The sequence below is a fragment of the Pogoniulus pusillus genome, chromosome 6, assembly GCF_015220805.1.
Source record: "Pogoniulus pusillus isolate bPogPus1 chromosome 6, bPogPus1.pri, whole genome shotgun sequence".
Lineage (NCBI taxonomy): Eukaryota > Metazoa > Chordata > Aves > Piciformes > Lybiidae > Pogoniulus > Pogoniulus pusillus.
The window spans coordinates 26,818,530-26,846,339 of NC_087269.1; positions in this window are offsets into that span (position 1 = coordinate 26,818,530).

Consider the following 27,810-nt stretch of genomic DNA (forward strand, 5'->3'; position numbering starts at 1 on the left):
AGACTTTGGCTTATTTAAGGAACACAGAAAGTTCCTTGCAGAATAGACCTTAGAAACAAAGGGGTCCAGGTAGGTTGGACCTACTTCAAGAAAGAACTCTTGAGGGCACAGGAGCAGGCTGTCACACTGTGCAGGAAGATGAGCTGACAAGGGAGGCAGCCAGACTGGATGGGCAAGGAGCTGCTAAAGGAATTAAAGATAAAAAAGAGGGTGTATCACCTTTGGAAAAAAAGAGAGGTTTTCCAAGAAGAATTCAAGGATGTTGCTAGGTCTTGTAGGAAAAAAATGAGGGAGGCAAAACCCATTTAGAACTTAGGCTGCCACTGGTGTGAAGGAGAATAAAAAATGTTTCTATAACGATTATTTGAACTTTCAAATGTTCTTTAGGCCTCCTTAACAGCTTTTGTTGATTTCTCATATTCCCCTGTTATCTCCACTTACATTTTATATCTCCCAATCTACCAATAACATGGCAAACATTCTTTTCTCCCTATTGCACCTTTGCTTGCTGTGATTTAAATACCATTAATTAAATTCTTTCTTTGCTTTTGGGTATTTCTGGCACGTGGAAAATATCTATTCCCTCTGTTTTATGGGACAAATGAATTTAAAGTTACAGCTTGATTTTCTTGCTCAAGCATAGCCTTTACCAAGTAAATTCTTTCAAGTATGTACTTTATGAAACCATGCAAAAAGCAAATTCCATAGAATCATAGAATCAACCAGGTTGGAAGAGGCCTCCATGATCATCCAGTCCAAACTAGCACCCAGCCCAATCCAGTCAACTAGACCATGGCACTAAGAGCCTCATCCAGGCTTTTCTTGAACACCTCCAAAGACAGCAACATCACCATCTCCCTGGGCAGCCCATTCTAATAGCAAATACTCATGTAAATGGCACTGAGAAAAAAAAATGCAAAGATCTGTAAATATTATGGGGTATAGAACCACATTTTTACTGAAATCTTTTTTTAAAGCAAAGTGAAGTGGTATCTCAGTTAGTGAAACAGATTCCATAGTAGCTAACACTGGATTCATCTCCCCTCAGATTTGCAGTTGCACATTAGTTACTTCAGCAGTTTTACTCAACTTTTCAGGGATTCCACAGATTCTGCTATGAGATCCACATCAACACAAGGGGGAGCTTCTTTACTGTAAGGGTCTCAGAGCTACAACTATCTGAATGGAGGCTGTAGCCAAGTGGTGGTTGGTCTCTTCTCCCAGGCAAGAAGAACAAGGGGACACAGTCTCAAGCTGTGCCAAAGGAGGTCTAGGATGGATGTTAGGAGGAAGTTGTTGGCAGAGAGAGTGATTGGCATTGGAATAGGCTGCCCAGGGAGATGGTGGAGTCGCTGTGCCTGGAGGTGTTCAAGAAAAGCCTGGATGAGGCACTTAGTGCCATGGTCTGGTTGATTGGACAGGTCTGGGTGCTAGGTTGGACTGGATGATGTTGGAGGTCTCTTCCAACCTGGTTGATTCTATGATTCTATGATTCACTGGAGCAGGCTCCCCAGAGAGGTTGTGGAGTCTCCTTCTCTGGAGACCTTCCAGGCCTGTCTGGATGTGTTCCTCTGTGCTCTGGGTTAGATAGTATTGTCCTGCTCTGGCAGGGGGGTTGAACTCAGTGATTCCCTTAGGTCCCTTCCAACTCTTAACATCCTGTGATCCTGTGACACCGTTGTGCTATGACTTACAGCTAATGAATGTCCTTCCACAGCTCACTTTTGGATAAACAAGAAGTCTGAGTGAAGTGATTGCTCCCAAAAATAAGGTTTCTTTTCTAGTATAGTAGAGCAATTTAAATGCTGACCCTGATCAAAGTGCTGATGAACTAATCAATATGATTTATATTAATTTATTAATCTTATCTTGCATAAGCTGTAGTCATTGGTCACAAAATTGTTATCCAGCAAGGAACGTAGCAACACTTCTGAACAGACCAGAGCATCTATGGATGTGTTCACAAAGCTTTTACAACTCAAGCTGCTGGGCGTCAATCTGTTGGAGGTTTTAGAGACTAGGATCTAAACCACAACTTGGACTGTCTCCTGTACAAAAAAAACATCTTTGCCTTGGCTGAGGTTGCTGTAAATTCACAAGAGATGCTGGTTCTGGAAGGCCTTGTGTGCTAGTTTGAAGCAAGCTGGAATGTTTTGGTAAAAGAACTAGATAACAGGCAGTGAAATGAAAACATTTGATGTCAACTTCTCTCACAGTCTCGCTGAGAGCTCTGGGAAGAAGAAGAAAACTTTCTCCATTTTGTCTCTCACTCTTGCTTTTGCCTTAGACCTAGTCACATCTCATTAACCCTGCTCCTACTAACCTTGCTCCCTAACCTCTTGGCTGCACCTCTCTTCTTCCTGAGAACTGGGGTAAGGTTGAGAGGGCCGGGGGGAGGTGTTGGGGTGGTTTGAAACCCCTCCTGGGGACTCAGATTTCTGGGAGGGGAGTTGTGCTTTTGTATTGTTTATCCTTTGTATATTTCTGTATATAACTGTATATAACTGTATATATTGTAAATAGCTGCTTGTAAATTCTGCTAGCTGTAAATAAATTGCTTCATCTATATTCCCAGGGTCCGTCTGAGTTAGCTGGGGCAAATACAAAGTGTGGGAGGGGCGGGGTAACCCCCAAACCATCACACCTTGAAATAATCACAGTCTTCATTAAAGTCTTGGCAAACCTAGCAGCTCGTGGCTTGGACAGATTCACTCTGATATGGGTCAAGAACTGGCTGGAAGGCTGAGCCCAGAGAGTGGTGGTGAATGGTGCCACATCCAGTTGGCAACTGTCACCAGTGGTGTGCCCCAAGGATCAGTGCTGGGCACAGTCCTGTTCAATATCTTTATTGATGATCTGGACCAGGGGATTGAGTCCAGCATCAGTAAGTTTGCAGATGACACCGAGCTAGGAGCAGGTATGGATCTGTTGGAGGGTAGGAGAGCCCTGCCAGGCTGGATTGGTGAGCAGAGGCCAATGGGATGAGATTGAACAGGGCCAAGAGCAGGGTCCTACACTTTGGCCATGACAGCCCCAAGCAGCACTACAGGCTGGGGACAGAGTGTCTGGAGAGCAGCCAGGCAGTGTGTCCAGGTGGCCAAGAGAGCCAATGGCATCCTGGCCTGGATCAGGAAGAGTGTGGCCAGTAGGACAAGGGAGGTTATTCTGCCTCTGTACTCAACACTGGTCAGGCCACACCTTGAGTACTATAGAATCATAGAATCATAGAATCAACCAGGTTGGAAGAGACCTCCAAGATTATCCAGTCCAACCTATCACCCAGCCCTATCCAGTCCAGTTTTGGGCTCCCCAATTCAAGAGAGATGTTGAAGATACTGGAACGTGTCAGAGAAGGCTGATGAAGTTGGTGAGGGGCCTGGAGGAGAGGCAGAGGGAGCTGGGGGTATGCAGTCTGGAGAAGAAGAGGCTCAGGGGTTCTTATGAGAGCAGACCATTGGAGTAGACTCAGTTCCATGTCCTGCTGCTCTGGGGTGCCAGTGGCCATTGCTGGCTCATAGTGAGTTTTCCATCAGTTAATAACCTCAAGTCCTTCTCCTTGATATTCATGTTCTTTGGAGTTGGTTCATCAGCTTACTACGGCAGGGCAGGAAGAAGCACAATCACCTACAACTCCTATCCAACAGGACAAATTTTCCACATGCACTTTGTAAATTCATGGAATTATGTTGAATTACACCCTGGAACATGGATAGTGCTACCTGCCCAGTTTGGAATAGACTATTAAATGAAGACAGACAAGTTTCCTTACGAGTGGGTTATGACAGATCCATTCTCTGTTCAAATCTCTCAATTTATGTGTGATAAATCCAAAAGGAATCAGATATCTGCTGGTATGACAGGAAATCAAGAAAAATGTAATGCTGTACTATATTTCAGTGTTTAGCTGGTGGAAATCTCAGCCAATGCATAAGATTAAATCTAAACTCTATGATTCAGAGATGAGAACAGGAGTGTTGTGTTGCTTTTCGAGCCTTCGATTTCTCAGTAATTTCTAGGAGCTTTGATAACAAGTGCACCCATCAGAGGAGATAATGCTTCTTCAGACTGTTCCTACACTTTTCAAATCTTATTCACAGGATCACAGGATCTTAGGGGTTGGAAGGGACCCAAGGAGATCAAGTCCAACCCCCCTGCCAGAGCAGGACAATGCTATCTAACACAGAGCACACAGGAACACATCCAGACAGGCCTTGAAAGGCTCCAGAGAATGAGACTCCACAACCTCTCTGGGGAACCTGTTCCAGTGCTCTGTGACCCTTACAGTAAAGAAATTCCCCCTTGTGCTGAGGCAGAACCTCTTTTGCTGCAATTTACAGCCATTGCTCCTTGTCCTATCCCAGGGAGCAGTGAGTAGAGCCTGTCCCCAACTCCTGACCCCCAGTCCTCAGATATTTATAAACATTTATCAAATCCCCTCTCAGTCTTCTCTTCTCCAGACTAGAAAGCCCCAGGTCCCTCAGCCTCTCTTCATCAGGCAGTGCAGCAGTCCCCTAATCATCTTCATAGCCCTCCACTCCACCCTCTCCAGCAGATCCCTGACCCTCTCCAGCAGATCCCTGTCCCTCTTAAACTGGGGAGCCCAAAACTGAACACAGTATTCAAGATGAGGTCTCATCAGGGCAGAGTAGAGGTGAAGGAGAACCTCCCTTGATCTGCTGGACACACTCTTCCCAATACACCCCAGGATCCCATTGGCCTTCTTGGCCACAAGGGCACATTGCTGTGCCATAGTTAACTGATATGCACCAGGACCACCAGGTCTCTCTCCATAGGACTGCCTTCCAGCAGATCACCTCCCAGCCTGTACTGGTGCAGGTTATTATTCCTCCCCAGGTGCAGGACTCTGCACTTGTCTTTGTTGAACTTCATCTGGTTCCTCCTCTGCCCAGCTCTGCCTGTCCAAGTCTCTCTGGATGGCTGCACAGCTTGCAGCTGTATCAGCCAAGCCTCCCAGCTTGGTGTCATCAGCAAACCTGCTGAGCAGTAACTCTTTTCAGTAGCTTTCTGCTAACAACTGTGTAAGATTAAAGATGACCCTGCTCACTGCAGGATGGTTGGACTACATGGCCTTCAAAGGTCCCTTCTAACCCAAAGCATTCTATGATTCTGTGATTTTCTCTATCACTTTAATTTATCAGTCCATCTAATTTGTGTTTTCACCATGTCAAGGAAATGACTCGGGTGAAATCAAAATACATAATACCTGCTGGTTAACCCCCCCCAAACTCATACCTCTCTATGCCCAACACACTTGGTTAGTCAGGCACGAAGAGGTAAAAGCCTCCTCTCAGATCCTGTATGAGTCCTGTGAAACCCAGGAGGCACAAGGCAGGAATGTTGTCATTGCCTCAGGGCAGGCAGGAGTTTTGGAGGGTCAGCAATGCAATCCTGCTCTCCTCAGGGCTCCTCACCAGAGAAAACTACAATGGCCACTTGCATTAACTAAAAAGCTCCAAGCTCTGCAGGGACCACTGTGGAGACTTGCAAAGTACAACCTCAGAAAGCCTCTAAAATCCTGGGCACAGATGTGTTTTATAGTGATAATTATCCCTGTTTTAAAGGCCCAAGCAGTAGTAAGATCATCACCTCTGGAAATCTTGGGCTGCATCGGGAGAAGTGTGGCCAGCAGGTGAGGAAGGTAATTCTCCCTCTCTAATCTGCTCTGGAGAACTGCATCCTATTCCAAGAGGGATGTGGAGATGCTGGAGTGTGTCCAGAGAAGGGCCAGGAGGATGCTCAGAGGGCTGGAGCACCTCTCCTGTGAGGACAGGCTGAAAGAGTTGGGGCTGTGCAGTCTGGAGAAGAGGAGCCTCCCAGGTGACCTTCTTGTGGTGTTTCAGTATCTGAAGGGGAGCTTCAAAAAAGCTGGGAAGGGACTTTATAGGCTCTCTGGGAGTGCCAGGACTAGGGGGAATGGAGAAAAGCTGGAGGTGGGGAGATTCAGACTGGATGTGAGGAGGAAGTTGTTGAGCATGAGAGTGGTGAGAGGCTGGAATGGGTTGTCCAGGGAGGTGGTTGAGGCCCCATGGCTGGAGGTGTTTAAGGCCAGGCTGGATGAGGCTGTGTGCAGCCTGCTCTAGGGTAGAGTGTCCCTGGGCATGGCAGGGGAGTTGAAACTAGATGGTCCTTGTGGTCCCTTCCAACCCTGACTGATTCTATGATTTTAAATCCAGTCTTTAATCATCCTCACTGTAGCATATTAGCACCTCCTTCATTGATGCATTCCTCTTTATTTCCAATTTCAGGAATTGTGTTTTTCTGTTTCTTGGCCATGTGAAAAACCATGCTTGGTTTCTGTGAACAGAAATGTAAAATTGGCTCTGAGGCAAGTTCTGTATTCATTGGAATATGTTCCTCCAACAAGTATCAACATCTGTGTAGAATTCCTATTCTATCCATTTTGCCACTGCTGAACCAGAAATAATTTATTTACCCCCCCCCCAAAAATTACCATTGTTTCTTTTTGAGTATGAGAAGACAGTTCACTATTAATTTTAATTACTCTGTCCACAAAAATCTATTTTCCTCATGTGACACAGCTTAATTCAGCTATGAAAATTCCATTTCGACCTAGGTTGCCCTGGAAAGGTGGTAAGCCAGTGACAGCTTAAATAGACTTAGCCTCTCGTAGCAGTCTGGGTGGTGAATGGCTGAGAGCAGCCCTGAGGAAAAGGCTCTGGGGGTCTGGGTTAATGAAAAGCTCAACATGAGCCTGCAGTGTGAGTGCAGCCCAGACAGCCAACTGTGACCTGGGCTGCAGCAAGAGCAGTGTGGCCAGCAGGGCAAAGGAGGGGATTCTGCCCCTTTACTCTGTTCTTGTCAGACCCCACTTGGAGTACTGTGTGCAGTTCTGGAGCTCCCAGCACAAGAAGGACATTGAACTGTTGGAGCCAGTCCAGAGGAGGCCATGAAGATGCTCAGAGGGCTGCAGCAGTTCTGCTATGAGGACAGGCTATGAGAGTTGGGGTACTGCAGTCTGGAGAAGGATTCAAGGAGACCTTATAGTGGCCTTCCAGTATCTGAAGGGGGCCTACAAGAAGGCTGGGGAGGGACTACTGACAAGGTCTTGTAATGACAGGACAAGAGGTAATGGGTTTAAACTGGCAGAGGGGAGATTTAGGCTAGATGTTAGGAGGAAGTTCTTTACAGTGAGGGTGGTGAGACACTGGCACAGGTCGCCCAGCAAGGTTGTGGCTGCTTTATCCCCAGAGGTGTTTAGGGCCAGGTTGGATGAGGCCTTGGGCAGCCTGCTCTAGTGGGAGGTGTCCCTGCCTACAGCAGGGGGTTGGAGCTGGATGATCCTTGAGGTCCCTTCCAACCTAGACCATTCTATGATTCTATGAATCTGCAATCCAAATGTGTGAATATTTTCTCTTCCTTATTATTTCTATATTACCATAGATGATCTTGGATGCCTCTTCCAACCTGGTTGATTCTGTGATTCTATGATTATGACAACCAAGGACTTTCTTCCAATCATCTACAGAATCCTTAACCAGAAATATTAGTGACCATTAGGTAAAATTCAGTGCGTCCCCCAAAACACACTCAAGTAAAATTTTGTCTCCTGCCTTCCTCTACAATGCGGCTGATCATACCTCTGTCGTTGCTGAAGGTGAAATAGGTATAAGAGATGTTCTTCATTTTTTGCCTAGAAGAAAATAGATCTGTCCAGTTCTTGCACAAATGATGAAAAATGGTGCCTGCATGTTCATAGAATCATAGAATCAAACAGGTTGGAAGAGACCTCCAAGAGCATCCAGTCCAACCTAGCACCCAGCCCTATCCAGTCAACTAGACCACGGCACTAAGTGCCTCATCCAGGTTTTGCTTGAACACCTCCAGGGACAGCAAATCCACCACCTCCCTGGGCAGCCCATTCCAATGCCAATCACTCTCTCTGCCGACAACTTCCCCCTCACATCCAGCCTAGACCTCCTCTGGCACAACTTGAGACTCTGTCCCTTTGTTCTGTTGCTGGGTGTCTGGCAGAAGAGACCAACCCCACCTGGCTACAGCCTCCCTTCAGGTTGTCTGCTTTTACTTTCTTCACCAACATTAAACTGCCCAGCCTCTGAGCTGCATTGTGCACTATGCTATCATAGAATCACCCTGATTGGAAAGCACCTCTAGAGGTTACCTAGTCCAACCCCCCTGCAGTCAGCAGGGACACGCTCAACTAGATCAGGTCACCCAGAGCCCTGTCAAGCCTTATACTTAATATCTCCCGGGATGAGGCTTCAGCCACCTCTCTGAGCAACCTGTTCCAGTGCTCAACTATCCTCATGGTAAAGAACTTTTTCCTAACATCCAATCTAAATCTCCTCTTCTCTAATTTCAAACCATTGCTCCTTGTCTTATCACTGCAGGTCTTTGTAAACAGTCCCTCTGCAGCCTTCCTGCAGGCCCCCCAGAACTGCATCCCAGTCAGAACTTCAATTCCCTTGTCCCATTCTCAAGTATGCTTCCATTACTAACATTTCCTAATAAATGCCCAAATCATGACAGTCTGATATGATGGCAGAGGAGTGCAGGACATTTGCTTTCCAGTATTGTCCACACACATGTTGGATCTTTGTTAGCCAACATTAGTAGGGCATTGAGTATAAAATGACTGCTCCTCAAAGGTCAGTGCCAGCCTGTTCAGAGCACAATGCAGTCACCCACCTGTGCAGTGCACTTTGTTCCACATATTCCTGCACTTTTCCAACAGCTAGCTATGCAGACACACATCATTCTGGGCTGTAAAGCTTCTATTAGCCACTCAGTTCTTATTGCTTGGTTGGTTATTTTGAACATCGAGGGACATTCCACCTGAAGAGAGGCTACAAGAAAGCTGGGAAGGGACTACTGACAAGGGTCTGTAGTAATAGGATGAGAGGGAATGGAATGAGCTTGTGGAGGGCAGAACTAGACTGGAGATTAGGAAGAGATTCCTGACAGTGAAGGGGGTGAGACACTGGAACAGGTTGCCCTGGGGAAGTTGTGGATTCCCTCTCCTGAGAGGTGTTTAAGGCCAGGATGGATGAGGCCTTCAGCAACCTGGTCTAGTGAAGAGGTCCACATCAGGGATCTGGATGTGATTTTTAATGTCCCTTCCAACCCAAACCGTTCTATGAGTCACAAATCCCTATAACCCCAGCTCTCTACTTGACAGAAGAAATGTAGTTATCTTTTCTCCTTGAAGTTAGTTGGAGCTGGAGATGACTGGCACAGAGAGTTTAGCTTCCTCCACCTTTACTCACAAAATAATGTTACTCTTCTAGATTGTCTGTAACATGAACTGTTTCTTTACCATTTATCTCTTCAATCCAAATGACAGCCTCTGTGAACTTACTGACACCATCCAGACTACAGGAGATGTGTCTGGTCCTTTTTAGGTCACATCCTGTGCTGTAGGATGTAGCATCACAGGTTCACAGGATGCTAGGGGTTGGAAGGAACCCAAGGAGATCATTGAGTTCAACCCACCTGCCAGAGCAGGACAATTCTACCTAACACAGAGCACAGAGGAACACATCCAGACAGGCCTTGAAAGGCTTCAGAGAAGGAGACTCCACAACCTCTCGGGCAGCCTGTTCCAGTGCTCTGGGACCTTTATAGTAAAAAAGTTCCCCCTTGTGTTGAGGCAGAACCTTTTTTCCTGCGACTTACACCCATTGCTCCTTGTCCTATCTCAGGGAGCAGTGAGCAGAGCCTGTCCCCCCACTCCTGGCCAGCCCTCAGATGCTTATAAACATTTATCAAATCCCCTCTAAGTCTTCTCCAGACTAGAAAGCCTCAGGTCCCTCAGCCTCTTCTCATCAGGCTGTGCAGCAGTCCTCTCATCAACCTTGTAGCTCTCTACTGGACTCTCCAGCAGATCCCTGTCCCTCTTCATCTGGGGAGCACAGAACTGAACACAGTACTCAAGATGGGGTCTCAGCAGGGCAGAGTTGAGGGGAAGGAGAACCTCCCTTGATCTGCTGGACACCCCAGGATCCCATTTGCCTTCTTGGCCACAAGGGCACATTACTGTCCCATGGATGTTATCCACCAGGACCTCCAGGTCCCTCTCCACAGGGATACTCTCCAGGAGATCACCTCCCAGCCTGTAGTGGTGCAGTTTATTATTCCTCCCCAAAGGCAGGACTCTAGGCTGGCTGAAGTCCACAGGAGCAGAGCACACAACAGTCACCCACATTCATCACTCACAAGGAGAAAAGACATTACCCAAAGTTACACACAGAATTCTGATCAAGCAGGTAGTTGGAAATGTGGGTTACCTTGGAGAACCTTGTAGCTGTTCACCTTGTAAGAGCCAGGAAAACTAAACAGTCCTGAAAAAAGCATCAGCCCCAGCACAGCTGCAATAAATAATCAGATCTGGGCATGCAACTCCTATTTCCTAATTTAAGCAGGGGATTTGAAGTATTTATCTAGCAAGCATACACACACCAATCTACTGACAGAAAATGCAGGGACAACAAAGTCAGGGATCTGTTGCCATAGAAGAACTGGTTGTAACAGGGGGGAAATAAATGCACCAGAAACCCTTCAAACATAAAACGTTGTTCTCAGAAGTTCACAGCTCATTTCTGGGGAAGCTCTCACATGACTGAGGTGATTCTTCCTTTATTTTTGATGGCTCTCTCACTGACAGTTGATTATGCTCAGTTATTGTTTCTCTAGAAGTTCTGAAATTCTGAAATGCAGAAGACCACTGAACACCAGCTTCTGTCAGCAGAGACATTACAGAATCATAGAACCAGTCAGGGCCAGAAGGGACTGAGAGGATCATCCAGTTCCAGCCCCCCTGCCATGGGCAGGGACATCCTGCTCTAGATCAGGCTGCCCACAGCCTCATCCAGCCTGGCCTTAAACACCTCCAGCCATGGGGCCTCAACTACCTCCCTGGGCAACCCATTGCAGCCTCTCACCACTCTCAAGCTCAACAACTTCCTCTTGAGCTTCTCGTCTACCAGCACCCCCAAATCCCTCTCCTCAGGGCTTCTCTCCAGTCACTCACTGCCCAGGCTGAATTTGTGCCTGGCATTGCCTCCACCCAGACGCAGGACCTAAGCAAGGCCTTTGACACTGTCCTGCACCACATCCTGGTCTCCAAGCTGGTGACACATGGGTTTGATGGGTGCACCACTAGATGGATAAAGAAGTGGCTTGATGGCCACAGCCAAAGAGTGGCTGTCAATGTCTCCATGGCCAAGTGCAGGCCAGGGACAAGCAGAGTCCCTCAGGGATCAGTCCTGGCACCAGTCTTGTTCAACATCTTTATGGGTGCCATGGACAGAGGCACTGAGTGCAGCCTCAGCAAGTTTGCTGATGACACCAAGCTGTGTGGTGCAGCAGCCAGGCTGGAGGGCAGGGATCCATCCAGAGGCGCCTGGACAGGCTGGAGAGGTGGGCACAAGCCAACCTCAGGAGGTTCAACAAGACCAAGTGCAAGGTCCTTCAGTTGAGAGGAGGCAATGCCAAGCACAAATGCAAGCTGCCAGTGAGTGGCTGGAGGGCAGCCCTGAGGAGAGGGACTTGGGGGTGCTGATGGACAAGAAGCACAACATGAGCCAGCAGTGTGCACTTGCAGCCCTGGAGGGCCAACCAGAGCCTGGGCTGCATCAGAAGTGTGGCCAGCAGGGCCAGGGAGGCGATCCTTCTCCTCTACTCCGCTCTGCTGAGACCCCACATGGAGTACTGCATCCAGTTCCATTACACAAGGGATGTGGAGATGCTGGAGTGTGTCCAGAGAAGGGCCACAGGGATGCTGAGAGGGCTGGAGCAGCTCTGCTGTGAGGACAGACTGAAAGAGTTGGGGCTGTTCAGTCTGGAGGAAGCTGCAAGGTGACCTTCATGTGGCCTTTCAGTATCTGAAGGTGAGCTACAAAAAAGCTGAGGAGGGACTTTTCAGAATATCAGGGAGTGACAGGACTGGGGGGAATGGAGTGAAGCTGGGGAGATTCAGAATGGACATGAGGAAGTTGTTGAGCATGAGAGTGGTGAGAGGCTGCAATGGGTTGCCCAAGGAGGTGGTTGAGGCCCCATGGCTGGAGGTGTTTAAGGCCAGGCTGGCTGAGGCTGTGGGCAGGCTGCTCTAGGGTAGGGTGTCCCTGCCCATGACAAAGGGGTTGGAACTGGATGATTCTTGTGGTCCCTTCCAACCCTAACTGATTCTATGATTCTACCTTGCACTTGGTCTTGTTGAACCTCCTGAGGTTGGCTTGTGCCCACCTCTCCAGCCTGTCCAGGTCCCTCTGGACATTGCCCGAGTCCTTCCAGCAGAACTTGAGCTCTACAGCTCCTTTTTCAACATTTGTGATAAAGATGTTCACTTGGCCATGTAAGCAATGTTTTCAAGTGAATGAAGCCCACAGCAATCTCCCACTCCAAAGCATTAGGGGCAAAGCCAGATTCCTGCCAGAAAAGCTCCTCATGTCAACTCTGCTTAGACAGAGAAATGAGTTTCACTCTCCAAGGAAAATAAGTATAATTTCCAGCGTAGCATGGATCAGCAGGAGACCTTTGGGACCTTCTCTGCAGCAAAACCTTTTGATTTGTATACACTGCCAGTAAAAACAAACATCCATCTAATACCGGCTTTACCAACAGTACATTTTAGCAGGCAGAAATCAGACCAAATAGAGGTGAAGCACTGGAGACTTTCACTGAGAAAAATGATAGGATGTTCTTTCTAGAACAGAAACAACTTCCTTAGTATCTTTTTCTAACTGCAGTAAAGAAAATAAAAGGAAAACCCCCTCTCTCTGTTTCTTGTGCCCCTCCACACCTTGTGCAACGCCTTCTGATCCTCCTTCTTGTGCACTGACACGAGGTGCACTCAGAGAATCAGAAGCCTGCAGTAAATGGGGCAGTGTAAGAATCATAGAATCAAGCAGATTGGAAGAGACTTCCAAGCTCATCCAGTACAGCCTAGCACCCAGTCCTGTCCAATCAACCAGACCATGGCACTAAGTGCCCCAGCCAGGCTTTTCTTCAACACCTCCAGGCACGGTGACTCCACCACCTCCCTGGGCAGCCCATTCCAATGCCAATCACTCTCTCTGACAACAACTTCCTCCTAACATCCAGCCTACATTTCTTCCGGCACAACTTGAGACTGTGTCCCCTTCTTCTGTTGCTGCTTGCCTGGCAGAAGAGACCAACCCCACCTGGCCACAACCTCCTTTCAGGTAGTTGTAGCATCAATGAGATCACCCCTGAGTCTTCTCTTCTCCAGGCTAAAGGAAGGCAATCTGTATGAGCATATGTAAGAGTCTGAAGAGGACAGGCAACCTTTCAACAAAAAAGAAGTTCACAACCTTAACATAGCAGAACAAGTGCTCTGCCTGTAATAATGCTAATTCTTTCTTTGCTATCTCTAAAATATCAAAGGTGGCAAATTACAAGGATGACTGATTCTTTGTTTTCAAGGCTTAAATATCGAACTGAAAAAATCTGGCTGAGGCCACAAGAATCTTAGCCTCTGGGTTTTAGTTCTTGTGAGTTTGTCTGATGTTTTGGGTGTTGCCTGCACCTCCACACTTAAGAAAATCACCCAGACTAAACTCAGCTGAGCTGGAAATCAAGATGAAGCTTTATATTTCCAGCTTAGCACAATATCCAAGCAGGTATTTACAATAGATACAGCCAGAGACAGAAACAGACAAGTTAAAAAGTAATATAGAAACACAACAGCCCTCCCAGAAACCAGAGTCCCCAGGAGGGGCTCCCAACCAACCTTCCACCTTCCTCCTACCCCAGACTTTGTCTTACATTCAAGGTGAGTTTGGAGAGTCAGCCAGGGCAGTTAGGAAGCAGAAAGTTTGCCCAGGAAGCAAGTTAGAGAGAAAAGTGCAGGCCAAAGCCCATAGAGAGATTCTTTTATCTATGTTTGTGTTCTTGTTTCTATCCATCTCAGCAAGCCTATGAGTGCAGCAGACATCACCATTGTTTCCTGTTCACAGCCTAACATCTAATTATTCTCACCAAAATCCCACAGCTAGGCTCAAACTATCACAGTTTGTGTCCATTTCAGCTGCTAACAGTTCAACTACACTAGTAGCATGAAGGTGACAAAAAGTCCTGGTTCACTACAAAGAAACCACTTAATGATTAGGCATTCAGATAAGATTATGAATTGATAGAAAGAATTATTCCATTAGCTACTTTAAATTTACCTTCAAAAGTCATCATCCTACCTTTTAAAATCAAAGCTATCAGCAGCTTTCTTAATTACTGAAGTATTGTGTGCATACACATACATACATTCATGTATGCGGACAGAGTGGCTGAGAGCAGCCAGGCAGGAAGGGAGCTGGGGGTGCTGGTAGATAGTAGCTGATCATGAGCCAGCAGTGTGCCCAGCTGGGCAGGAGATCCAATGGCATCCTGGCCTGGATCAGGAACAGTGTGGCCAGTAGGACAAGGGAGGTTATTCTGCCCCTGTGCTCAACACTGCTGAGGCCACACCTTGTGTGCTGTGTCCAGTTCTGGGTTCCTCAATTCAAGAAAGATGTTGAGGTACTGGAACGTGTCCAGAGAAGAGCAACAAAGCTGGTGAGGGGCCTGGAGCACAGCCCTGTGAGGAGAGGAGCTGAGAGTGTTAAGCCTGGAGAAGAGGAGGCTCAGGACAGACCTCATTTCTGTCTACAACTACCTGAAGGGAGGCTGTAACCAGGTGGGGTTGGGCTCTTCTCCCAGGCAACCAGAACAAGGGGATACAGTCTCAAGTTGTGCCACAGGAGGTCTAGTGTAGGTTTTAGGAGGAAGCTTTTGCCAGAGAGAGTGATTGGCATTGGAGTGGGCTGCCCAGAGAGGTGGTGGAGTCGCTGTCCCTGGAGGTGTTGAAGAAAAGCATGAACGAGGCACTCAGTGCCATGGTCTGGTTGATTGGACAGGGCTGGGTGCTAGGTTGGACTGGATGATCTTGGAGGTCTCTTCCAACCTGGTTAATTCTATGATTATCTGATACAGTCAAGCATTGTGTGTATCCACACACAAATATATGTGTGTGTGTATATATGTATAGATATATAGAGATATATAGATATATATAGATATAAATACAGTCAAGTATCCCACATCAATTTGAATTGATCTTGCATACTTGCTAGCTCAAAAAGAATGGGCTTATAAGCTCCCTCCTGTTTCTTGGTCCATACTTTATTATTACACAGAGGGAGAGAAAATCTCCTACTGCCTTTTCAAAGCAGGTATGTGGAATTATACTCCTGCTTTGTAGTTCATTAGACACTAACAGTGCAAAAACCCAAGTCTGCCTCACCTGCCTCTAGGGTTTAGGCTGAGCCTGTTCACCTTCCCTCTGACTTGCAAGGGACAGATGAGCACATTTAGTCAGGAGCTATCAAACTCATCATTTGGTGCTACCTGGCCTTATGCAGAGGAAAACTGCATTGAGTCAGTCATCAGCAAGTTTGCAGATGACACCAAGCTGGGGGCAGATGTGACTGAGTTGGAAGGCAGAAGGGCTCTGCAGAGGGACCTTGACCGCCTGGACAGATGGGCAGAGGCCAATGGGATGGGATTCAATAGCTCCAAGTGCAGGGTGCTGCACTTTGGCCACAACAACCCCATGCAGAGATACAGGCTGGGGTCGGAGTGGCTGGAGAGCAGCCAGACAGAGAGGGATCTGGGGGTGCTGATTGATACCCGCCTGAACATGAGCCAGCAGTGTGCCCAGGTGGCCAAGAGAGCCAGTGGCATCCTGGCCTGCATCAGGAATGGTGTAGTCAGCAGGAACAGGGAGGTCATTCTGCCCCTGTGCTCTGCACTGGTTAGACCTCTCCTTGAGTACTGTGTTCAGTTCTGGGCCCCCCCAGTTTAGGAGGGACATTGAGATGCTTGAGCGTGTCCAGAGAAGGGCAACGAGGCTGGGGAGAGGCCTTGAGCACAGCCCTACAAGGAGAGGCTGAGGGAGCTGGGATTGTTTAGCCTGGAGAAGAGGAGGCTCAGGGGTGACCTTATTGCTGTCTACAACTACCTGAGGGGAGGTTGTGGCCAGGAGGAGGTTGCTGTCTTCTCTCAGGTGGCCAGCACCAGAACGAGAGGACACAGCCTCAGGCTGTGCCAGGGGAGATTTAGGCTGGAGGTGAGGAGAAAGTTCTTCACTGAGAGAGTCATTGGACACTGGAATGGGCTGCCCGGGGAGGTGGTGGAGTCGCCGTCCCTGGGGCTGTTCAAGGCAAGGTTGGACATGGCACTTGGTGCCATGGTCTAGCCTTGATCTCTGTGGCAAAGGGTTGGACTTAATGATCTGTGAGGTCTCTTCCAACTTTGGTGATGCTGTGATACTGTGAAAACTGTTGTTAATGACATGTCTCTCATACCTAATGAAGGATAAATGCTGGACAAAGAGAGATGCATATATTCTACAGAACTACAGAGCTGCTCTTCATAACACCAGGAAGCAGTAGAGGCAAACAGCAATATCCTTGTTGAACTATCAGCCAAGAACCAACAGTATATATGACTGTCTGCAAAACAGAAGGAGTACCTGGCAACAATGCTTGAATACCTCTGATCTGAATTAAGGCTGTCTCTTTACCAGCTTTAACAGCAGCACTGCTGCAGTTTTAGAGGAGGAGGGGTGCCTAATTCAGACTTGGACGTTTTGTTTCTGTAATGAGAAGTGAAAAGATGATTTATTCTAAATAAACAAAACAAGTGCAAAATCACTAGCTAAGTACTGAAAGTCCTGAACTAGCAGCTTTCACTTGGAAACTTCATGAGCTGCTGTGATTTGCCCATTCCCGCCTGCTCCTCAGGTAGGCTATGTGCAGTCATGAAGCCATCAGTCTCCTTCTCTTGTAATTGTCTTCCTTAAGAGACAGAAAAGAAACTGGACAACATGAGGCTCATAAGACAAATAGCTAGAGGAAAGGCAGAAAAAAATACAAGGAAATAGGTTTTGTACTTTCCATTCCTATCTCATTCTCTCACTTAAATGGCTTTTTTATTTTTCCCCATCCAGCCCTGTGACTTACTACTTGTCAGTGAGCCTCACCCAGCCAATTGTGTTTTAGAATCATAGAATCAGTCAGGCTTGGAAGGGACCACAAGGATCATCAAGATCCAACACCCCTGCCATAGGCAGGGACACCCTACCCTAGATCAGACTGCCCACAGCCTCATCCAGCCTGGCCTTAAACACCTCCAGGGATGGGGCCTCAACCACCTCCCTGGGCAACCTATTGCAGCCTCTCACCACTCTCATGCTCAACAACTTCCTCCTCACATCCAGCCTGAACCTACCCAGCTCCAGCTTTTCGTCCCTTGTGGATAAACACAGCCTGGGATAAGGCTGACGTTGTTCTTCCTCTTGATGAAGGCTGCAAGTCCAGCTACTGACAGAACAATTCTTTACTAATTTTCATGATGCATAGAGTTGACAGCCTTTCCAGTAGGCTGAGCTTGCCATAGCACCAATTCCATGGCTGACTCCACTAACACATATAGGTTACCTCCACTGAATCCAGAGTGAGGAGATTGCATATTACACTGGGAAATGTAATGAAGAAATGGTTTCTGATGATGAAGAAACTGCATTCATTGAATCATAGAATCAACCAGGTTAGAAGAGACCTCCAATATCATCCAGTCCAACCTAGCACCCAGCCCTGTCCAATCAACTACTCCATAGCACTAAGCACCTAAACCAGGCTTTGCTTGAACACCTCCAGAGACAGAGACACCACCACCTCCCTGGGCAGCCCATTCCAATGCCAATCACTCTCTCTGACAACAACTTCCTCCTAACATCCAGTCTAGACCTCATCCAGCACGACTTGAAACTGTGTCCCCTTGTTCTGTTGCTGGGTGCCTGGCAGAAGAGACCAACCCCACCTGGCTACAGCCTCCTTTCAGGTAGTTGTAGATAGAAATGAGATCAGCCCTGAGCCTCCTCTCCTCAAGGCTAAACAACCCCAGCTCCCTCAGCTTGTCCTCACAGGGCTGTGCTCCAGCCCTCTCACCAGCTTCGATGCTCTTCTCTGTACATGTTCCAGTATCTCAACATCTCTCTTGAATTGAGGGGCCCAGAACTGGACACAGCACTCAAGGTGTGGCCTGAGCAGTGTTGAGTACAGGGGCAGAAGAACCTCCCTTGTCCTACTGGCCACACCGTTCCTGATCTGGGCCACAATGCTATTGGCTCTCTTGGCCACCTGGGCACACTGCTGCCTCATCTTCAGCTACTCTCTACCAGTACCACCAGATCTCTCTCTGCCTGGCTGCTCTACAGCCACTCTGTCCCTAGCCTGTAGTGCTGCTTGGGGTTGTTGTGGCCAAAGTGCAGAACCCTGCACTTGGCCTTGTTCAGTCTCATCCCATTGGCCTCCGCCCATCCAGCCAGCCTGGCAAGGTCCCTCTGCAGGGCTCTCCTACCCTCCAACAGCTCCACACCTGCTCCTAGCTTGGTGTCATCTGCAAACGTACTGATGCTGGACTCAATCCCCTGGTCTAGATCATCAATAAAGATATTGGACAGGATCGAGTCCAGCACTGATCCCTGAGGCACACCACCAGTGACAGCTGCCAACTGGATGTGGCTCCATTCTGCACCACTCTCTTGGCCCAGCCTACCAGCCAGTTCTTGATCTGTATCAGAGTGACTCTATCCAAGCCACAAGCTGCCAGCTGTGCCAGAGCTTGTTGTGGCAGACGGTGTCAAAGGCTTTGCTGAAGTCCATGTGCCAATTACATAGCACTACAAATTATTTGGAACTGATGCAACAAGGTGGCCAAGTTTCTAAACCAGAAGTACAAAATCACAGGAGAAGGGCAGGCTTTCAGTCTGGTGCTTTGAAAGTAATTGAAATGCCTTCTAAAATAGACTATGAGATAGGCAGCACAGATAATTAAAAGCAAAATACCCCTATGGATGTCCTTCTGCAGTAAATTCTTATTTTCAATGTCCATGAAGTTACAAACCCCACAGTGTTCTTAATACTGCAGCACCAAATCTTTACTTGGGCTCCGAGTCGTGTGCATGAGGAGAATGTATTCACACTCTCAAGCACTAGTTGAAAAGAATTCAGCCTTACTTTAAGCCAAATTGATTCCTAGTTCTGTCACTGCACCTTCCTTTTATCAAAATCAGGAAAAAAAGAAATTCCACAGCAGTACATTCTAAAAGAAAAGAAAATGATGCTGATCCTGCAAGCTTTATATGCCAGCAGACTAATAAAAGAAAAACAATGAATTAAAAAACATCTGTGTTCATAAGCATATCCACACAACTTAGGTTACTGTTTAGAAGATCTTTGCTTCAGGAGAGAGACCCCAGTCAAAGAATTTCTAAACCAGAGAGAAGGGTGACGAAGCTGGTGAGGGGCCTGGAGCACAGCCCTGTGAGGAGAGGCTGAGGGAGCTGGGGGTGTGCAGCCTGCAGAAGAGGAGGCTCAGGGCAGACCTCATTGCTGTCTGCAGCTACCTGAAGGGAGGCTGTAGCCAGGTGGGGGTTGGTCTCTTCTGCCAGGCAACCAGCAACAGAACAAGGGGACACAGTCTCAAGCTGTGCCAAAGGAGGTCTAGGCTGGATGTTAGGAGGAAGTTTTTGTCAGAGAGAGTGATTGGCATTGGAATGGGCTGCCCAGGGAGGTGGTGGAGTCACCGTCCCTGGAGGTGTTAAAAAAAAGACTGGATAAGGCACTTAGTGTCATGGTCTGGTTGACTGGATAGGGCTGGGTGCTAGGTTGGACTGGATGCTCTTGGAGGTCTCTTCCAACCTGATTGATCATATGATTCTATGATTAACATTGCTCTGAGTTGAGTATATAGCCAAGACAAAAAGCTCTCTGCAAATTATAAAGACAAAGCATCATTTTCAGAACATATTAACTAAAAATGGCTTTTCCATGCAAGACTCAACCATGATAACTTTATAAACCAGTATTTACTTTTATAAATCACATCAGTATTATATACTAGCACAACTTATTATAAACAAATCCGGATGAGGCACTTAATGCCATGGTCTAGTTGATTGGACAGGGCTGGGTGCAGGTTGGACTGGATGAGCTTGGATGTCTCTTCTAATCTGGTTGATTTTATCATCCTATGATTCTATTTCACAGCTCCAGACAACAGAAGCTTAAACCCCCACAGGTTCTGTTTGCTCTTCTACAGAGCAGTAAAAAAGCCCAGAGCAGTCAACCTCACCCTGATGGAAATAAGTGAAATTTATTGGCAAACACCTACCATACAACAGGTCATTAAGAACAAATAAACCAGAGTCTGTTGGAAACACGTCATGCCCAAAAGGTCAAGTCCCTTGAAGGGATAACCATCAGGGTGAATAAATGCCCTGCCAACTGGAGTCTGTGCAGTGGCTGAGCACAACCAGCAAGAGGCCAAGTGTTTTTGCTGCAGTGCCTGTGCTCTGCTGGGGAACATATGGCTGGCCCACTTCAGCCCTATTAAGTGTCTCTGAAAGTTCTTCTAGTTGATGTGCAGGCAGGGTAGACAAGGAAAAAATCGTTGTGGTGACCCTGTTGATTTCTTGTACAGAAGTGCATGCTTCCTTAGAGACTGATAACAAAAGTGAGATTACAGATACAACTTTTTATACAGAAATACTTCTGGCTAGAAGAAAAAGAGCATTGCTTCAAGTACATTCTTGCAAACAACAAAAAAAAGGCCATCCAAGCTTTGCTAAGCTACACAGTGGAACTCACCCAGTTGTTGACCCCAATCAGTTATTTCAGATTATGGCATCTAGGGAAATGATTGTCCATTTCAATGCTGATGATGAGAGTACAGGCACAATTCCATTTGGAAAGCTGGCAAATAAAAAGCCTGCAGATATTGTGTGTGATGTTCATGTGCATTTTAATACATGCATAGGATCATAGAATGGTTTGGGTTGGAAGGGACTTTAAAAGATCATCTAGTTCCAAACCCCCCAACACTGCCATGGGCAGGGATGCCTTCCACTAGACTGGATTGCTCAAGGCCTTGTCCAACCTGGTCTTGAACATCTCCAGGGAGGGGGTGTCCACAGCTTGCCTGGGAAGCTCATGCAAGTGTCACAGTATCTTCACTGTAAAGAATTTCTTACCAATGTCCAGTTGAAATCTCCCCTGGTCCATCTTAAGGCCATTGCTCTCCATTCTGTCATTACAATCTCTCGCAAAAAGTTAGGAATGAAAGGTCTCATATGGATATAGTGCCAGATCCAGCTGGCTGCTGTCACCAGTGGTGTGCCTCAGGGATCAGTGCTGGGCACAGTCCTGTTCAATTTCTTTGCTGATTATCTGGATGAAGGAATTGAGTCCAGCATCAGTAAGTTTGCAGATAACACCAAGTTAGGGCAGGTGTGGATCTGTTGGAGGGTAGGAGAGCCCTGCAGAGAGACCTTGCCAGGCTGGCTGGATGGGTAGAGGCCAATGGGATTAGACTGAACAAGGCCAAGTGCAGGGTTCTGCACTTCGTCCCCAGCTTTTAGCGCTGCTTGGGTTTGTTATGGCCAGGGTGTCTGGAGAGCAGCCAGGAAGAAAGGGATCTCAGGGTACTGGTAGAAAATAGGAGTGTGACCAGGTGGCCAGCAGAGCCAATGGCATCCTGGCCTGGCTCAAGAAGAGTGTGGCCAATAGGATAAGGGAAGTTATTCTGCCCCTGTGCTCAACACTGCTCAGGCCACACCTTGAGTGCTGTGTCCACTTCTGGGCTCCTCAATTCAAGAGAGATGTTGAGGTACTGGAAGGTGTCCAGAGAAGGGCAACGAAGCTGGTGAGGGGCCTGGAGCACAGCCCTGTGAGGAGAGGCTGAGGGAGCTGGGGGTGTTTGGCCTTGAGAAGAGGAGGCTCAGGGCAAACCTTATTTCTGTCTACAACTACCTGAAGGGAGGCTGTAGCCAGGTGGGGTTGGTCTCTTCTGCCAGGCAAGCAGCAACAGAACAAGGGGATACAGTCTCAAGTTGTGCTGGATGTTAGGAGGAAGTTGTTGGCAGAGAAAGTGATTGGCATTGGAATGGGCTGCCTAGGGAGGTGGTGGAGTCACTGTGCCTGGAGGTGTTGAAGCAAAGCCTGGATAAGGCACTTAGTGCCATGATCTAGTTGATTGGACAGGGCTGGGTGCTAGGTTGGAGTAGATGATCTTGGAGGTCTCTTCCAACCTGTTGATTCTATGATATTTCCAACTGTGACTATCACATATATGTCTAACCTCAGGTGCTAACCAGGTTGACTCACTTCCTGCAGGAGGTTTTACTATGATTAGATTCAGACAAACTATCCTATACGGAAATGAACGTTTCAAAAAGAGAAGATAGCCTCTGTGACACCAGCACCTTTCCTCAAGGATAGGACAGTCAGTTAAAGATCCATGCATTTCATCCAGTGGAATGACAAACTACATGCAAAAGAAGTGACTTCAGTTCTTTCGGGTGGCAGAGTCACTTTGGCACAAACCCAAAGTTAATGCCAGTGTTGCAGCTACTTGTCTACATCTGCAAGTTAACAACCACTTCTTGGCCACCATGGGACAAAAGTAATGCTCCTTCAACATCTCATCTGTACTGTCAGTTGTGGGAATTGGTATGGATGAAACTTCACTGCAGCGACAGCACAGCTTCTACAGGCCAAGTGATAAAGAGGACAAGAAGTGATTTGTGAGCAACTGTAAAGGGTTGATCCTCCTGGGAGAGTGTCTTCCTGATCCCTCCCCAGGGGTGGGTCTGAACACTACCAGGTGTGGTGCTTAACCCACTCCCACTGCCTGTCTAGATCCCTATAAAAAGAGAGGAACTTCCTGTTTCCCTCTCTCTCTCCCTCCCTTTCTCCCTCCCTTTCTCCTCCCTCTCCCTCCCCCTCTCTTTCCCCCTCTCTTTCCCCCTCTCCCTCCCTCCCTCTCCCTTTCTCTCCCTCCTTCCCTCTCCCTCTTCCTCTTCCTCCCCCTCTCCCTGTCTCCCTACCTCCTGCTTGCCAGCATCACCATCCTGTTTCCTGCCACTCTTTGTTTCACCACGTGGCCATAATCCACGAGGCAGACAAAACCATTGCTATCAATCTGGTTGTATTTATATATTTTGTATCTTGTTTTCCCTTCCCTATATTTTTTTGGTAACTTTCCTACCTCAAATACCTTTTATATATTGTTAAAATTTTCTTAACTTCCAAATCAAAGTGAGAATATTTATTTGGGTCTACTTTACCTTTTCCTCTCTACATCCAATTCATTTTCTTTGGGAAAGAAGGAGGAAGAGGGAAAGTCATCAAATTAATTGTTATTGGTTCTATTAACTATGCTTGAGTCTCTGGGAAATTCAAACTAGAACTGAGACAGCGATGGACCACAGGATCACAGAATTTCTTAGATTGGAAAAGACCTTCAAGCTCATTGAATCCAATCATTAGTTTGACAAGTTCTTGACTAAAGCAAATCCCTTAGCACAACATCTAATCACTATGAATCGCTATGTCTGTGTCAGAGACTGAGATAAACAATATGTCCCAACAGCTTAGAAAAAACTTGTTGTGAGCTGAGTTTCTGAGAAGTGCTAAGTGAGCATCCTGTTTGTACTCACTGTCCTGAAAATCCACTCTAGTATGAGCTCAGACCCCCAGAAGCTCCCCAGTATGCAACAACTGGAGAAGAAACCAGCCAAGGAATGCAGAGTGAGCTTGTGCATGCTAACACGAGACCACTTGCCTGACTGATGTGCTTGTATGGACTGAAAGAGCACCACTCTGGACCACCACACCTAGAACTGAGCTCCTGTCACCTAACACACATAGGAGGTGAATGCTTCCTGTTGTGGTAGGTTGCCGGTGGAGCACCTGGGGAACACCCCATGCAGAGATACAGGCTGGGGTCAGAGTGGCTGGAGAGCAGCCAGACATAGAGGGATCTGGGGGTGCTGATTGATACCCGCCTGAACATGAGCCAGCAGTGTGCCCAGGTGGCCAAGAGAGCCAGTGGCATCCTGGCCTGCATCAAGAATGGTGTGGTCAGCAGGAGCAGGGAGGTCATTCTGCCCCTGTACTCTGCACTGGTTAGACCACACCTTGAGTACTGTGTTCAGTTCTGGGCTCCCCAGTTTAGGAGGGACATTGAGATGCTTGAGTGTGTCCAGAGAAGGGCGACGAGGCTGGTGAGAGGCCTTGAGCACAGCCCTACGAGGAGAGGCTGAGGGAGCTGGGATTGTTTAGCCTGGAGAAGAGGAGGCTCAGGGGTGACCTTATTGCTGTCTACAACTACCTGAGGGGTGGTTCTGGCTAGGGGGAGGTTGCTCTCTTCTCTCAGGTGGCCAGCACCAGAACAAGTGGACACAGCCTCAGGCTGCGCCAGGGGAGATTTAGGCTTGAGGTGAGGAGAAAGTTCTTCACTGAGAGAGTCATTGGACACTGGAATGGGCTGCCCGGGGAGGTGGTGGAGTCGCCATCCCTGGAGCTGTTCAAGGCAAGACTGGACGTGGCACTTGGTGCCATGGTCTAGCCTTGAGCTCTGTGGTAAAGGGTTGGACTTGATGATCCAAGGTCTCTTCCAACCTTGGTGATACTGTGATACTGTGAAAATGACTCTGGGTTCACCAGTAAGGTTAGGTGGTCATTCTCCACCTTTATTTCCATGTTGCAGTGAGTTATGTGCTTTCTTGCAAGAGGCGTGCACAAGTAAGATTGGTACATGTGGAGGGTACAGGGTTACAAGCATGGCATGGATAGAGTGATATGCAATAATGTTCTACAGGGGTCAGCCCCTAGGCTGGCTAACCCAGCCCCCTTGGGCTGGCTAACTGCTCACATGCAGCTGGCACTTCACCCCCTGCAGCTGCATGTGGGGGGGTGCTACCCAGAGCCTGGTATCTTAACTCCCAAGAGGGACTCAAGGACATTTTCCCAGCATGTGTTGCTCATGTTATCATCTCATGTCCTGTTAGCAAAAATCTCTCCACAATAGGTGATGCTGACTCTGAGCTGACCACAGTCTAGCAGCTCCTGATTTATCAACAGCAGCAATCATTTCAGAGAAACCAGCTAGACAAGGGGGGCTCAATTCTGGAAACTCCCTACCACACCGCGCATGCCCAACAGCACTGGACAGTGGGTCTGGCTAAGCACAGCATTGCTGGAAAATGCTAAAGGATTTTCAGAAAACCCTGCACATTCAGTGAGGCAGCCAGGGAACAGGAGAGAAGCTCCAACCTGCGCATGGAGTGCTCCCCACCCACTCTCTTCAAACAGACTTTCAGGATGCCAATTGACTCTAGGGTGACCTTTCTTCTCTCTGCATGGGGGTATCTCTTTCTTTTCTTTCTTCCTCCCCCATCTCTCTTTATCTCCCACTCCTCATCCCTCCCTATCCTCGTATCTGCAATAAAACCAGCCTATGCATTTGACACTGTTTGTGCCTTAATTCTGTGACCGAGAATCTAAGCCCCCCCATACCCAAGACCCCTCCAGACTGAGACAGTTTGGAAAGGACCACCAGCATTATCCAGTTCAACCTTCATCCCAGCAGCCTTCATCACTAGACCACAGCCTCAAGCACCGCATCCACTCCTCTTTTAAACACCTCCAGGAATTGCAATTCTACCACCTCCCTGGGCAGCCTGATCCAGTGCCTGACCACCTGCTCAATAAAGAACTTCCTCCCAACAGCCAACCTAAATAGCAGTAGGCTATGAGGGAGGACTTGTTCCTCATCTCCCTAGCATCTGCTCAGACACCTGGCCTTTTTTACGGTGTTAGCCTTGTGCAAAGGAATGTAGCTATATGTTAGATGAAGGGAGGATGCTTTCTGTTTATACCAATTCTAATTATAAAGCTGCCTATTGTTTCTCAGTCTGTGTACTGTGCTGGGCCAACCTGATGCTGTACCTGCTGGCCCCTGGCTGGCCCCTTTGCCAAGCTGGCATCTTTCATTGGGGATTACCTGTTGCTTATACATTCTGTTATGGCTATAAACCACTATCTTGGGCAATAAAACTGATTCTGCATATGCCAAGCCAAGAGGTCCATGACCTCAATGCCACAGTAGGTATCCAGCTTGGCTTGTGTGTAGTCTACTCTGCCTCAAATCCTTTTGCCCTGCAGAGTGTATTTCTAGAGCACATAATCATTTCCTCCTCAGAAGTTTTTTGTTGTTGCTATTTGTTTTTCCTAAAGTAAAGTCTCCTCTTTCCAGAGCCTCATCCAGTAGTTAAGAGGCCAACCTGAATATTTCCAGACAGTTAGTGTAAACTTGGGTATTTTGGTGTTTGTTGTTTAGACAATTTCTTATGTTCCTCAAAGGGGCAATGGGTATCATAGAATCAACCAGGTTGGAGAACTCCAACATCATCCAGTCCAACCTAGCACCCAGCTTTGTCCAATCAACTAGACCGTGGCATTAAGTCCCTCATCCAGGCTTTGCTTGAACACCTCCAGGAATGGTGACTCCACCACCTCCCTGGAAAGCCCATTCCAATGCCAATCACTCTTTCTGTGAAGAACTTCCTCCTGACATCCAGCCTATACTTCCCCCAGCACAACTTGAGACTGTGTCCCCTTGTTCTATTGGTGGTTACCTGGCAAAAGAGACAAATCCCACCTGGCTACAACCTCTCTTCAGGTAGGTGCCTTGGGTGGAATATTTCTTTCAAGAAGAGTAATTGCTCCCAGTTACAAATCTGTCAGGGCAATCTTTTCCCTGGAGCAGTCACAATCTCTTGGTAACCACAGGAAAAGAGAAGTTCTGTGGGGTTTGCAAGAGTTCAGCAGCCATTTTGCAGGCATACAGCAACTCGTTTACCTGGCAGCAGCAGAGGGAACAGCTGGCTTTTGCTACACTTCTCCAGCTGTTCTTCACAAGCTGTTGCAGATACCTCAATCAGATAATAGAGACAATTATGGGTTGTTTTTGTCATTGCTTTTGAATCTGCACAAAAAGGAAGGACTCTACTGAGGAGGCCTAACATGCAGAGAATTTTCTTTTCAGTACCCTGAAGTTCAATCCATAACATGACACTGTCTGTCACAGGATCATACAATCAACCAGGTTGGAAGAGACCTCCAACATCACCCAGTCCAACCTAGCATCCATCCCTGTCCAATCAGTCAGACCACGGCACTAAGTGCCCCATCCAGGCTTCGTTTAAACACCTCCAGGGACTGCGACTCCACCACCTCCCTGGGCAGCCCATTCCAGTACCAATCACTCTCTCTGACAACAACTTCCTCCTAACAGCCAGCCTAGACCTGCCCTGGCACAACTTGAGACTGTGCTCACAGGGCTGTGTTCCAGGTCCCTCACCAGCTTCATTGCCCTTCTCTGGTCATATTCCAGTATCTCAACACCTCTCTTGAATTGAGGAGCCTAGAACTGGAGACAAGACTCAAGGTGTGGCCTGACCAGTGCTGATGGAAAGCAAAGGGGAAGGAGAGGGAATGGAAAGGGGACAGGAAGGGGGAGGACCCTTCCATTTTAATTTCAATATATTCCCCAATGAAAATATGGAAATAGACTTAAATTTGGGGAACACATAGCAAGAGGAAAATATCCAAACCAGTTAGGGAAATGAACAACGAGTGGGCCAAGGAGAACTTCCTAGAGTGTTTTAGCATGGATGGAATAGCCTTAGGTGAGTTCTCTGGTGACTCCAGAGAGGAGGAGAGATTCATCTCTCTTATAAGAGGAAGCGGACACTCATCTTTTCTGGAAAGCTGGGAAAACATCTGCAGCTTTATCTATTCCTTCCTGGTTTTATAACCTGGCACAATGAAGGATCTTTGGCAACTTATGTTAAAACTTTTACCTCCCACAAAAGGCAGATCAAGGAATGTCTTGTGGTGAGCCACAGGG